Here is a 14,525-nt window from a genome sequence, read left to right on the forward strand (position 1 = left end):
AGGAAAAGTCATAAAATGATATTATAGTCATGAACTTTCACTTCTAAAAAAGGAAAACTGGTACAGAGCTGTTCCTCCAGCAGTCTCAGCTCTGGAGACAATCCGCGCGGACAGAACGCTCAACATTCGGGGGTCAATAAGCAGCCACCGGCTGAGGTCAACTGACGCAAAGAGGCAGAGTCTTCAGGCTGAACAAAGCCAAGGCAAACTTAGTGCCTGCGTCGTCCTTGCAGCCTTTCAGACTGCAGCTAGCTCAGAATTCAGTTCTGGGGGCTCTCTGCTTAGCTCACAAAGGTCATGAATTACAGTCGTCCTCCTCCCAACGTGGGCGACTTGATCTCCCTCAAGGTGGACAACCTGACCGACCGCATCTCTCACAGCACCCTGAGGTGCATCTTCGAGAAGTATGGGCCTATCAGCGATGTGTACATCCTCCGGGACCGCTTCACTCAAGAGTCCCGTGGCTTTGCCTTCATCTGCTTCCACGACAAGCACCACGCCAAGGAGGCCATGGACGCCCTAGACAGGGTCATGCTGGATGGCCATGTTCTGCAGGTGCAGATGGCACGCCGTGGTCGCCTCTTAGATTTCCACCAAGGCCGCAGCCAGGAAACTCCTCCCCAGAGTCAAGAACGCCAGAGCCACAGCCCGAGGCTTGGTCGCTGCCGCAGGTCCAGCACCAGGAGCCGATCGCCATCTCAGGCCCGATCTCACTTCAGCTGCTCAAAGTCTCCATCTCGCTCCTGTGATAATTCTCCATCATCCTCGAGATCAAGTTCCACTGGAAGTACCAAGTCCTCCTTGGAGTCCACATCTTCCTCAACAAGCACATCTAGGTCTAGATCCAGAAGCCTTCCACCAAGAAGAAAGTACAGGTCCTGAGGACAATCAAAAAATCCCTCCAGGTTTCCAGAAGAGGAAGGAGCGGTGTCATATTAGAATGATAAAGAATTAATGAACAACCTGAAAGCTAGGAGTGGGGTGTGTGTGGAAGGGAATGAGGGGGACAGCAGGGGGAGAAGATCAACATCTCAGGTGATCAGACAGGCTTTGAAATTACCTACTGTGTGTTGAAAAGGTTATTCTTTAACACATTGTGTAACTTTTTACTTGTTTCGAATTTTGCCTCAAGTGGTAAAATTCATTTCATAATGGTATTTTGTTTCTTTTATTCACATATCTTTTATATTAGTGAGATGAACAACTTTGTTATTGGTTTGAATATTTGAGGTAAAGTTTCATTTATCCTTATATACTGCATTTTCTTTGAAAGTAAACAGATTGTTATCTACTTTGTGGCCTCTAGACTTAAGAAAAGGAGAAGGCAATGGCATCCCACTCCAGTACTCTTGCCTGGAAAATCCCATGGATGGAGGAGCCCAGTAGGCTGCAGTCCATGGGGTTGCTCAGAGTCGGACATGACTGAAGCGACTTAGCAGCAGCAGCAGCAGCAGCAGACTTAAGAAAATGTGTGTAGCCTTTTCTTTCTGAGTAGTCAAAGACTGTCTAGTGATTGACTCTTCATTACCACCATTCTTTTAAAAATAAAGACCTACTTGAAGTTATTATAAGTGTATGTACATGTGTTATTTACCTTTGTATTTAAATGGTAATCTGGATCTGCATCGATACAGAGAAATTTAAGGTGAAAATAATTTTTTAAAGAATTATTTATCAAACATATTTCTAGTTTCATGTATTTTTGTGCAGTAGACTCAGTTGTACAACAGTTGGGCAATGATGGCTGACTGTTAAGGTGGTGTTTTGTAGTACAGAATGCTTGGCTACTTCACGTTTTCTGCTGATTGCTCCTATGTAAAGATAATGTGCTGTGCAGAAACAAATGGTTATCCAGTTTGTTAAAAAGCTTGACAACTGTACTTGCAGTCACCCAGGCCCAGGCCTCACATATATAAGGGAGCGTACAGTGAACACATCTAGCAGGTGAATTTTTTTTCTAATTTTATTATTATTATTATTTTTACTTTACAATATTGTATTGGTTTTGCCATACATCAACATGCATCTGCCACGGGTGTACACGTGTTCCCCATCCTGAATCCCCCTCCCCATACCATCGCTCTGGGTCATCCCAGTGCATCAGCCCCGAGCATCCTGTATCATGCATCGAACCTGGACTGGCGATTCATTTCACATCATATGATATCTAAATGGGAAGAAGTGCCTAGCAAGATAAAGGGAAGAGCTATTTTCTTCATTATCTTTGAATTGGAAGAAAGAAAGTGGGAAAAGCACATGCAAAGGCACTAAGGTGTTTCAGAAAGTAAAGATACAGTGGCATAACTAGAATATATGAACTGAGAAATGTGACTTGAGAAGAGCATGGAAAAGATAGAAATATAGTATATTCAGTAATTCAGTTCAGTGTAAGCCACAATAAGGAGTTTGGAGTTCATTTTAATTGTAAGAAAAGTCCATTAAGGGAGTCAAGAATGAAAATGTCCTTATCTGTCTGACAGTTTAAGAAGATCACTTTTGTTCTCTCGAGGAATAGTAAATAAGAGATTATGGCCCAAGATGGCAAGAAGGCAGGGATACTCTAGCTTCATGTGGGGGTGAAGCAGAGGAATGGAAGGTAAATTCAAGATAAATTGTGAAGATGGACATCACAGTGCATCACTTGCATGTGGAGTAGATGTAGAAAAGGAAGAAAATTAAAGGATCATGTTGATGCTGATTTCTCACTAACCTAGTAGGTAGAAATAAGAGGCTGATGTAGGGTATATGAGGGCTGGGACAGAGGAGACATTTTAAGGGAAGAGTCAAAGATGCATGTATGAAGGCCAAGGAATTGTATCATATACAGATAAATGCACAGGATTCTAGTTCAGAGAAGTCTGTAATGGAGATACACATTGAGTATTTACCAAACTAAAGATGATATTCAAGTCCACCCAAATTGATGATGTCACCTAGGAGGAGAGCATATGACCCTGGGAAACCTAAGGATTAAGATGTGGTCTCAAACTGTGCCACTGGCATGCCTGAGAGATTCAGCACAATTAACTGGAGTGTGAAAGAAATGCTAATCCTTTCATGTGTATTACTATTGACCTTTCTTGATTTATATACCTCCCTATGTGTATTTAAACATAGTAAAATATAAAAACAAATGTTCATTTGTGAGAAGAAATATGCTTCTATTTTTGTTCTGATGGGAAAGCATGATCAAAATTTTGAAGACAACCGTCTTAAGGGTCAAGAAGAACAGGGGGAACTAGCTGTAAAAACTTAGAAGGAACAGCCTGTGAGGTAGAACAAAAGGTAGGAAAGTGGATCATGGATGCCAGGAGCAACTATTGTCCTAAGAAGCAAAGATGTGGTCCATTGTCCCCTCTTTCTCTCTGTTGTTGTGGGAAACACAAACCCCCAGTTAGTCTTTTGTGGGCCCTGTTCCAAATGTGAGACTTGCTGGAAATGGATTGGGGAGAATCAAAAAGATTCTGAGAGGCCAAAGATCCCTAAGATTGTCAACGAAGTTGTTTGTTATTCTCTGCCCCACCCACCTCCATTTCTTCACTCAAGTCTACTTTCTCTGCTATCTTGGTTGAGGTGTTTGTTTTGACTTTTTGTCTGGGCCTTTAACAACTTCACAGTTACACTGGAAATCATTGGGTTGCTTGTCAGATTTCAAATATTACAGAAGCTATTTGGGGGGAAAATAAAACAATGTATATTCCAGGCACATTTCCAGTCCTAAACAATGTGAAGTATGGCTAAACATAGCACTGAGCCACTAAGGCTGTCTTTCAGTTCTATAATGTAGAGAAATAATAGCCTTATGACAACTTGGATAATACCTTTAAGTTTCTACAGTATTGTTCCAGATATTAAAGAAATTTCACTCCACAGTGGTTCTCCCTTTTTGGTGAGCTATGTAAAAACAGCCTTGGCTCTGCAGAAAGAAAACCTAGGTCCAGTCCTAAAGTTTTTTGAGGTTTCTAACTTTTGAAAATCATTCAACTCCAGTAAAATATAAACTGTAAAGAGGTATGTACATGTAAGGCATTAGTACTAGGTATTATAATGGCTATAATATGAAAAAATCCATTATTCAAAATTTACTTTATATCATGTTTCAAAACAATTATTGATTCTACAGGTAGTGTACATATACTGATTATGTTCTCTTCATTATTTCTTATACAAGAAGAAAATAATGTTTAATCTACTGATCACATGGAAAGGAGAAGAGTTTAGATCAGCCATGCACGTATTTATGTACTCTTAGGATGATAGGATTAAAAAATCAATAAGACAAAAGACTTTGAATTTTAATGAACAAGTTGGAACGCTTCCTTTTATTTTGTCAATGTGTCTCCCATCTGGGTAGAAGCCTAATCACTTTCAGTTGACACATATAGTGTTAGTTTATATTGGGGTATCTGTCCCTTTCCTCAAAGAATTTAAAACAGAACCACCATACGACCTACCAATCCTGCTTCTAGATATACATTCAAAAAGAAAGAAAATAGGATATCAAAGAGCTCTCTCTGCTTCCCCATGCTCACTGCAGCACTATACACAATAGTCAAGCTATGGAAGCAACCTACATGTCAACCAATGGATGAAAGGACAAAGAAAATATTGTATTAATGGAATATTATTTAGCCTTAGAAACGGAAAAATTCCTGTAATTTGTGGCAACATGGATAAATGTGGGGGCTATTATGTAAGGAGAAACAAACCGGTTAAAAAATGACAAATACTTAATGATTCTACTTATATGCTGTTGCTGCTGTTGCTGCTAAGTCACTTCAGTCGTATCTGACTCTATGTGACCCCATAGACGGCAGCCCACCAGGCTCTACCGTCCCTGGGATTCTCCAGGCAAGAACACTGGAGTGGGTTGCCATTTCCTTCTCCAATGCATGAAAATGAAAAGTGAAAGTGAAGTCACTCAGTTGTGTCCGACTCTGAGCAACCCCACGGACTGCAGCCTACCAGGCTCCTCCATCCATGAGATTTTCCAGGCAAGAGTACTGGAGTGGGGTGTCATTGCCTTCTCCTCTACTTATCTGAGGTATCTACAATAGTCAAACTCTTAGAAGCAGATAATGGATTGGTGGTTGCCAGGAGTTGGGGTGAAGGAGAAATGAGGAGTTACTATTCAAAGGATATAAAGCTTCAGTCAGGCAAGAGGAATGAGTTTTAGAGATCTTCTGTACAACACTGTACTTACGGTTAACAATGCCTTACTGTGCATTAAAAAAAAAAAAAAACTCAAAGAGGGTAAATCTCAAGTTATGTCTTATCACAACAAAAAAAGAAAGTGCAGTGCTTATTAACTTTTACTGGATCTTATTGTTTAATGTATTAAAAAGGAAGCTTATATAATAACACAATGTAATATAACTCATATATAGTAAAATTATGATGATAAAACTTATTTTTGCATTGATATTAATTGGTGCCCTTTGTAATCCTATATACTTACATGCTGCATTCAGTTATTATTCTGAGGAGTCCATGGGCTTCACCACACTGCTAAAGGGATACATGGCATACACAGTAAAGAACCACTATCTATTGATGATTCCTTAACACTGACCTGGCACACAAGCAGGGGCTCCATAAATTTTGGATGAACTACACTGATAGTAAGATGACTCAAATTTCTTGCAGCTGCACAATGTCATAAATTTATGGAGATTCTCCAAAGTAGAAATTTAATTTCAACTATTGCTAAAGGAACTTCCTGGCATTTATGTGTTAACGAGGTAACACCTATTTTACACAACTGATTTATGAGTTCTGACTTTTGAATCCAAATATATGGAACATATATCCATATGTTTCTAATTCTCTATATTCTTTCTGATGTATATTTAAAATACTATTTACTTGTAAACTTTTTCCTTATATTTTTTCATGTGGATCATAATAAGCCAGTTTTAAGTAACAAGTATTACCTTTAAATTCATGCTCTCATATTGCTTCCTGGATTAGACACCTGCGTACTTTGTATATTTAAATCCTCAGCCTTTTCCTGCAATTTATTTAGCTGAACCATGTAATATTTTCCTCTTATACCCAAAGGTACCTTTCCCCAAAGAATTCTGTAATGATATGGAGTGATAAAAATTATACAGACATAAATTTCAGAGGCACCAAATCAACTGCTTTCCATTTATCATCATGGTAGTTAAAAAAAAAAAAAAAGTAGAATCAACGTGATTTACCTTTTAAAGGGGTAGACATATCTGTTCCTATTGACAAATATGCTTTTTTTGGTGACTGGAATCATGATAATCTTTTTATGTGGTTACCGAAGTACCCAGTTATCACAGTTTTTACACTAAAAAGGCAGTATTTAAAGTGTCAAGATTTTTCATAATACCATGTCCTGAAAGTGTAAGACTGTGTTGCTGATATGTTTTCTTTAACACTTAAGGAATTGTGAACATTTGGGATATATTAATTGATGATCTTTAAGCTTTACCAGTAGAATTGCAAATGGGTGATAAATATACAGCACATTCCAACTGAAAATCCATAGGAAGAAAAGACTTGGTGAAGAAACATTTAAAAAATTAACAGTAGCTATTTTTAGTTTAAGAGAAAATTATACAAAACTTGAAAATTAAGCCATGGGACGGTTGTATATGTTCAAGTAACACAGTAGGGTGTTATCTAAATGTCCCCCATGCCCTCAAAAGGGCTTCTACATTTTCAGAGAAACGCAAATCTGTTTGCCTTACTGCTTACTATTAATTTGAGTCCAGACATTTTACTACTCAGTCAAGTGAAAGTGAAGTCGCTCAGTCATGTCTAACTCTTTGTGACACCCATGGACTGTTGCCTGCCAGACTCCTCCGTCCATGGAATTTTTCAGGCAAGAGTACTAGAGTGGGTTGCCATTTCCTTCTCCAGGGGATCTTCCCAGCCCAGGGATCGAACCCAGGTCTTCTGCATTGCAGGCAGAAGCTTTACCTTCTGAGCCACCAGGGAAGTCCTACTACTCAGTAAGGTTAAACTCTAACTTGTAGAAAACTGATATCATGTAAATGACCTTTTTATCCAGTAGAGAATATAACCCTAGATGCTGTAGGATATTAACTTGTTTTGAATTAAACTTATCAATCTAATTCCAGAATTTTTTTTAATCACTGATACAGAAGCATTTACTTCCTGTATCTTCTTTTGTAGCTGACTTGCTACTGGCTCCCTCATCAATGTGTTAAATAAAATCCAACATGTACTGATCATGAATTACATGAAAATTAACAAAATTTCACTTTGACACTAGGTGGAGGATTATGGATTTCCTTTATACTTTATTATTGAAAATGTCCTCAATTGACCTACAACATATTAATAATCTGCAAATATAAATGTCTATTTAAAAAATACATAGCGTATGAAAACCTATTTAGCTTCATGATGCCATATGCATGCAAGATTTTGAATACCATACAAAGGAATCTGTTTAAACTGAAGATGAAACAACTTTGCAGCTGATAGTGGGCTTTTGTTTTCTTACCCATCAGAAACAAAGTGATGCAAAAAAACAAAAATAAATAAAATTCAGAAATATGAAAAAGGCATGAGTATTGACATGCACTTATTGTGAATGTGATGAGAGAGGTACGCCAGGACAGAGAGTTAGATTCATTACACTCCTTTCTCATACTATAAATGAAAGAATAACAAATACTGGCTAAAATTCAATAACTTCCATGGCCAAGATACATACTATAATTTGGACATTGATTCCCTTTGATAACCTTTCTCCTCAGGCACTGTGAAGACAAATAATAATTAGTAGTTCAGCTAGGATTTGGACCAGAAATTTCAGCTTCTTTTGTAAGAGACACTCCACATTCACTAAAGCTCTGACAGTTGCAAATACTCCCTGTGGCCAATCCTGCTTATTTTCCCCTTTGGAATGAGTCTGTTTTAACTGAGCCCTCTGGGGTGTTGAGCCACTAGCAGAAGTCAGGACTATGAAGGCTGAGGGCTCAGTTGCAAGCTACTAAATAATGCTGCTTCCCCAAATTTTATTCCTGTATGAACTTTCAGTAAGAGGGAGGGTGCCCAGAAGTGGCACATCAGAGGTATCTGCAGTACCTATCTCAAAAACATGCCCCTTCTACCTATTCCACAAATTATACAGTAACCCTTGATCTTGAACTGCTTCTCCTTTCTTTTTAAGTATAAAATCCTGGAGGAGACTTAAGACTGTTTACACTTCTAAGTCTGTTCCTATGTCAGAATACTGACAGTGAATTCTGCAGTGTGAAACTTGAGGTGAAAGAAAGGAAAGAAAAAGGCTGGGAAGAAGGTGATGCTGGAAAAGGAGGGCAGTCCCTAATCATTTCTTTGTTTCATACCCACTTCATCAGTTTTCTTTTCCCATTAGTCTGCATGCTGCTGCTGCTGCTAAGTCGCTTCAGTCATGTCTGACTCTGTGCAACCCCATAGATGGCAGCCCACCAGGCTCCCCCGTCCCTGGGATTCTCCAGGCAAGAACACTGGAGTGGGCTGCCATTTCCTTCTCCAATGCATGAAAGTGAAAAGTGAAAGTGAAGTCACTCAGTCGTGTCCGACTCTTCACGACCCCATGGACTGCAGCCTACCAGGCTCCTCCATCCATGGGATTTTCCAGGCAAGAGTACTGCAGTGGGGTGCCATTGCCTTCTCCAATTAGTCTGCATAATGAGCATCAACTATTTATTCCCCTTCAAAATGTCCCAAAGTTTCCTGATTATTAAAGGAAAAAAAAATTTGGCCTTAATAAATAGGACTTCATTCTAAACTAAGAAAATCAGACTCTGCGTTGACTGTGCTGTGTCCCTCAGTCATGTCCGACTCTGCAATCCCATGGATTGTAGCCCGCCAGGCTCCTCCGTCCATGGGATTCTCCAGGCAAGAATACTGGAGTGAGTTGCCATGCCCTCCTCCAGGGGATCTTTCCAATCCAGGGATCGAACCCAGGTCTCTGGCATTGCAGGTGGATTCTTTACCATCTGAGCCATTAGGGAAGCCCTAACATAAGGCAAACCACAAGTGAAATTTCAAAGTTTCAAAGAGCCACACCAAAAAAAGTTTACTTTTAATAATGTATTTGTTTTACTTTAATATGAAAAAATTGTATCATTTTCACCTGCAATGAAATAGTTTACTTCCTTTTATGTTACTTTTAAGTCTTCAAAACTCAGCATGTGTTTTGCACTCATAACTCATCTTGGGACTAGCTGCATTTCAGTATTTCATATGATTAGTGGCTACTGAATTGGACATGGCAGCACCAGAGAGAGGCCTAATACTGTGATTCTTATGATCAGGAAACTTTGGAAAACACATCTCTATTTGGAGGAGACCCAAGAATTCATTCAATGAATATACTTTTCTCACTAACAAAGCTTGGATTAGCTCAGTATTGATGTGATGCTGTTAGAACTTACAAGATACTCAAGAACTTTAGCATTCACACAAATACAACACTTTAAAGTGAGATAGAGCATAGGAATTTGGAAAAATCTTGCTCATGGTAAAAATACTTATTCCATTACTGTACAAATGGATCATTAATGACTGCATCACTGCCTCAGTTTGGGGTTTCCTTTCTTAAAATTTATTTTGAATTGGAGGATTGGGGTTTCCTTTTAGTGAATGAAACTATTTCTGTGTGAACTATAGAACACCCTGACCCAGAAAGTAATGGCTGGATTTCTTCCTAGAACGTTCCTTAACTTTCTACAATTTAGATTTAAATAAAAAGAATAATTCTTATTTCATTTAGTTATTTGAGAAATAAATGAAAAAAATGAGTGAAGTGGTGATCATGCAAGCAAAGCCAAAGATTGTATAGGGAAGATGCTAAGGGTAATTTCCAACTCCTGTTATAGCTCTAATTTTTTAACTTAGGGGATGACCCTTCATCTCTCACACCCTTCATTCTTCCCTCCTCTCTTTCCATCTTCTTCATGGGTGACCCTATCTCCTAGCCCCTTGGCAATTTGCCTATGGCTCTTTTTGATTGTCAGGCGATAGCCAACAAGATACAGGGAAAGTCATTCCCTTCTCTTACTCATCAACAGTTCTGTGCAATGAGAGGTTAGGGCTTCCAAGTTTCCATCAGCCAAAAGGTAGAAATCACTTAGAAGTGCTAAATGATTATTGCAGTGTTGACAGCTATAGATAATGAGGGACCGTATTTCTCAAAGAGGAATATTTATTTTGAAAGAAGAAATTAAAGATGGGAATATTACTACACAGACTTTCCTTTATTTCTCCTTTGAGAACTCTACGAGAGTGTATACTTGTTTGTTTCACTACCAGATTCCTGTTTCTCGGAATAGTATTTGGTGCATAGTAGGTCCTCTACAAATATTTGTTTAGTTACATATTGAGAGAGTTGTTTGGTGGAATCTAACCAGCAAAGAGCCCATGCTGATACCCATTCTGTAGTATTGCCTCTTTTGGAAGCAAGGACTTAATATCTGATTTGAGGAAAGCTGACAATGATATACAAAATAACCAATTTGGGCCCTATTTTTTAAAATTAATTTGATCTTTTAATGTGATATTCTTGATTCCCTTATGACCACAATGAGTCCATCTTAATCACATGTGCTGCTTTATTTTCAACCAAAAAACACACACAGCACCTTCAGATGGATACTTAAGTAGAAATAAACCATTTAAAATGTGTTTACATGTGGAATGTCTAAAAAGAAAATAAGCATAACAGGACCACAAAATCTGTCATGTATGTTCCTCTAATAACAATTTGAGGATGCACTGTTTCAAGTATGCTAAACTACTTCAAAGTGAAATCTGTATGCAGGTCAAGAAGCACAGTTAGAACTGGACATGGAACAACAGACTGGTTCCAAATTGGGCAAGGAGTACGTCAAGGCTGTATATTGTCACCCTGCTTATTTAACTTATATGCAGAGTACATCATGTAAAATGCTGGGCTGGATGAAGCACAAGCTGGAATCAAGATTGCTGGGAGAAATATCAATAACCTCAGATACACAGATGACACCACCCTTATGGAAGAAAGTGAAGAGGGACTGAATAGCTTCTTGATGAAAGTGAAAGAGGAGAGTGAAAAAGCTGGCTTAAAACTCAACATTCAAAAAACTAAGATCATGGCATCTGGTCCCATCACTTCATGGCAAGTAGATGGGGAAACAATGGAAACAGTCACTGACTTTATATTCCTGGGCTCCAAAATCACTGCAGATGGTGACAGCAGCCATGAAATTAAAAGATGCTTGTTCCTTGGAAGAAAAGCTATGACCAATCTAGACAGCATATTAAAAAGCAGAGGCATTACTTTGCCGACAAAGGCCCATCTAGTCAAAGCTCTGGTTTTTCCAGTAGTCATATATACATATGAGAGTTGGACAATAAAGAAAGCTTATTGCTGAAGAATTGATGCTTTTGAACTGTGGTGTTGAAGACTCTTGAGAGTCCCTCAGTCAGCAAGGAGATCCAACCATTCCATCCTAAAGGAAATCAGTCCTGAATATTCATTGGAAGGACTCATGCTGAAGCTGAAACGCCAATACTTTGGCTACCTGATGTAAAGGTCTGACTCATTGGAAAAGACTCTGATGCTGGGAAATACTGAGGGCAGGAGGAGAAGGGGACAACAGAGGATGAAATAGTTGGATGGCATCACCAACTCAATGGACATGAGTTTGAGCTAGCTGCAGAAGTTGGTGATGGACAGAGAAGCATGGCATGTTGGCAGTCCATGGGGTTGCAAAGAGTCGGACATGACTGTAACTGAACTGAAGCTACAGCTTGCCTTACAAAGTTCTCACCAAAATTATAGTGTAAAAATCTAGGAAGTACACAAGAAACCATAAGTGTCCCGAACAAAGCTTATCTTTAAAACTTCCACTTTTGTCCAGACACTCTTCTACTAAAATACATTCAATAACTGTTATTTATATGCTAAAACACAGACTTGGGCATGGGTCTTACAATGTCCTTCACAAAGAGTTCCAAATTTGCCTGTCCAGTCTGAGCAAACACCATCCACCTGGGAACCTGAGTTCCCTAAGCTCTTGCCACTTAAAGTCATTTTCATTCTCCTAACATAAAACAAAAAGGAACTAAAGAACCTCTTGATGAGGGTGAAAGAGGAGAGTGAAAAAGCTGGCTTAAAATTCAACATTCATAAAACACAGATCATGGCATCCTGTCCCATCACTTCATGGCAAATAGATGGGAAAACAATGGAAATAGTGACAGATTTTCTTTTCTTGGGCTCCAAAGTCACTGCAGATGGTGACTACAGCCACAAAATTAAAAGCTGCTTGCTCCTTGGAAGAAAAGCCATGACAAACCTAGACAGTGTATTAAAAAAAAAAAAAAAAAGAGAGATAGACATCATTTTGCTGACAAAGGTTCGTCTAGTCAAAGCTATAGTTTTTCCTGTAGTCATGTATGGCTGTGAGAGTTGGATCAGAAGGCTGAGTGTCAAAGAATTGATGTTTTCCAATTGTGATATTGGAGAAGACTCTTCTTGAAAGTCCCTTGGACAAGGTTTTTCTTAGAGAGCATCAGCTGTCGCTACACACAGATTTGTCTTCTGGGCTGCTTACCAAATTCTGGCCTCCTACCAAAAACCTGCTTTTATTTCAAATCATGGGTGCTTTTGTATCTACTGTTCCCTCAATAATAGACATCTTATAAAGAAAAGTGAAAGTGAAAGTCATTCAGTCGTGTCTGACTCTTTGTGACCTCATGGACTATACAGTCCATGGATTTCTCCAGGCCAGAATACTGGAGTGGGTAGCCTTTTCCTTCTCCAGGGGATATTCCCAACCCAGGAATCAAACCTGGGTCTCCTGCATTGCAGGCAGATTCTTTACAAGCTGAGCTACCTGGTAGCTCATAAAGGATCTCCCAAATCTATATCTCAGTAGGAGTAATTGAAAGGGCTTCATAAATTGGAAAGTGCCTTATTATGTTATGACTAATGTTATTGTCATCAGTAACAAGTCTAACATCATCTCTAATAATAAAAATAACTTCTAATACTCTGATTTTGATGAACTATGCGTCAAATGATAACCCATAGCAATAAAGAGGTTATGTGTCACCCATATTGATAATGACATAAGATGGGTTTAATTGGGGTTATACTGATCACTAAACACCATTTTTATGGATGAAAGAAGTTTCATTTTTATTACTTAATATCCTTAAGGCCTCTTAGGAGGGCCTGGCCCTATAGTGAGTGGTGGATATTATTCTCTTTATTAGTTTCCACAATACTTATTAGACAGAGATGTGATTTAACTTGTTCTTAACATTTCAAACTTCTGGCTGATGGTCAGTAAGCCACATAATATTCAGTTTCCAAGGCCTTTAGTTATTTGCTTGTGATTTGGAATAAAATTATTTAATTGTTCTAAGTCATAAAAAGTTATAAGTATAATGTTACTACTTCCTATTTTTTTATTGAGAATCACATCAAATAATATTTATTATAATATTTAAATATAAATAAAAGCAACTTTAAACACTACTGCAATTAAATAAATAAATATTACTATAAATATTAATTAAATAAGTATTGTGTTACATCTTTCTGGACCTGTTTTTGTAAACGTGGTTTTATACCATCTTCCCTACTTATCCATTTCTAAACTGGCTTCTTAATTTTTTAAAAACTAATATTTTTCCCTTATACTCATCATATTATCACAATTATTATTTTGACAATCAGAAATAACACACATACACACACACACATGATTATAACAAAAAATCAGTGAAATGATACTTTCCTCTGTGTGATGAACCCTGAAAATTTCTATTTTGCTTCACTAAATACAAAAGCTGATGGTGATATAAAAATTGATATCATGACTCACAGTTTGGAAAATACTAGCCTACTAGATTAAAAAACAAAAAAACAAACAAACAAACAAACAAAACAAAAAAAAAAAAACACGAGAAAAAATAAACCTAAAATGTAACCAGGAGAAAAGGAAATGAGTCCTAACCTTTCCCATTTCTTTCCATGCATCTTTAATCTGTCCAAGAGATCCTTATTGTGTCCCAATTAAACCACAATTTCTCATAACACCTTCACTTTTTAAATGTTTTCCCCTTTTTCTGGATGTAGGCTTTCCCCCTTACTTACACTTACTTCTTGGAAGGAAAGTTATGACCAACCTAGACAGCATATTACAAAGCAGAGACATTACTTTGTCAGCAAAGGTTGATCTCATCAAGGCTATGGTTTTTCCAGTAGTTATGTACGGATGTGAGAGTTGGACTATAAAGAAAGCTGAGCACCAAAGAATTGATGCTTTTGAACTGTGGTGTTGGAAAAGACTCCTGAGAGTCCTTTGGACTGCAAGGAGATCCAACCAGTCTATTCTAAAGGACATCAGTCCTGAGTGTTCATTGGAAGGACTGATGTTGAAGCTGAAACTCCAGTACTTTGGCCACTTGATGCAAAGAACTGACTCATTTGAAAAGACCCTGTTGCTGGGAAAGATTGAAGGCAGGAGGAGAAGGGGAAA

At 38.3% G+C, this 14,525-nt stretch overlaps 1 protein-coding gene and 1 pseudogene across 9 annotated transcripts in view; one reads left to right on the top strand and one right to left on the bottom strand.

The window, feature by feature from the left end:
- The window catches only part of DMD (dystrophin), a 2,656,945-nt gene that overhangs the window by 1,177,687 nt on the left and 1,464,733 nt on the right, over positions 1 to 14,525 (bottom strand). The window lies entirely within an intron of this gene.
- On the top strand, positions 28 to 1,387 carry LOC113886911 (annotated as a pseudogene).

The sequence above is a fragment of the Bos indicus x Bos taurus genome, chromosome X (assembly GCF_003369695.1).
Source record: "Bos indicus x Bos taurus breed Angus x Brahman F1 hybrid chromosome X, Bos_hybrid_MaternalHap_v2.0, whole genome shotgun sequence".
NCBI classification, from domain to species: Eukaryota; Metazoa; Chordata; class Mammalia; order Artiodactyla; family Bovidae; genus Bos; species Bos indicus x Bos taurus.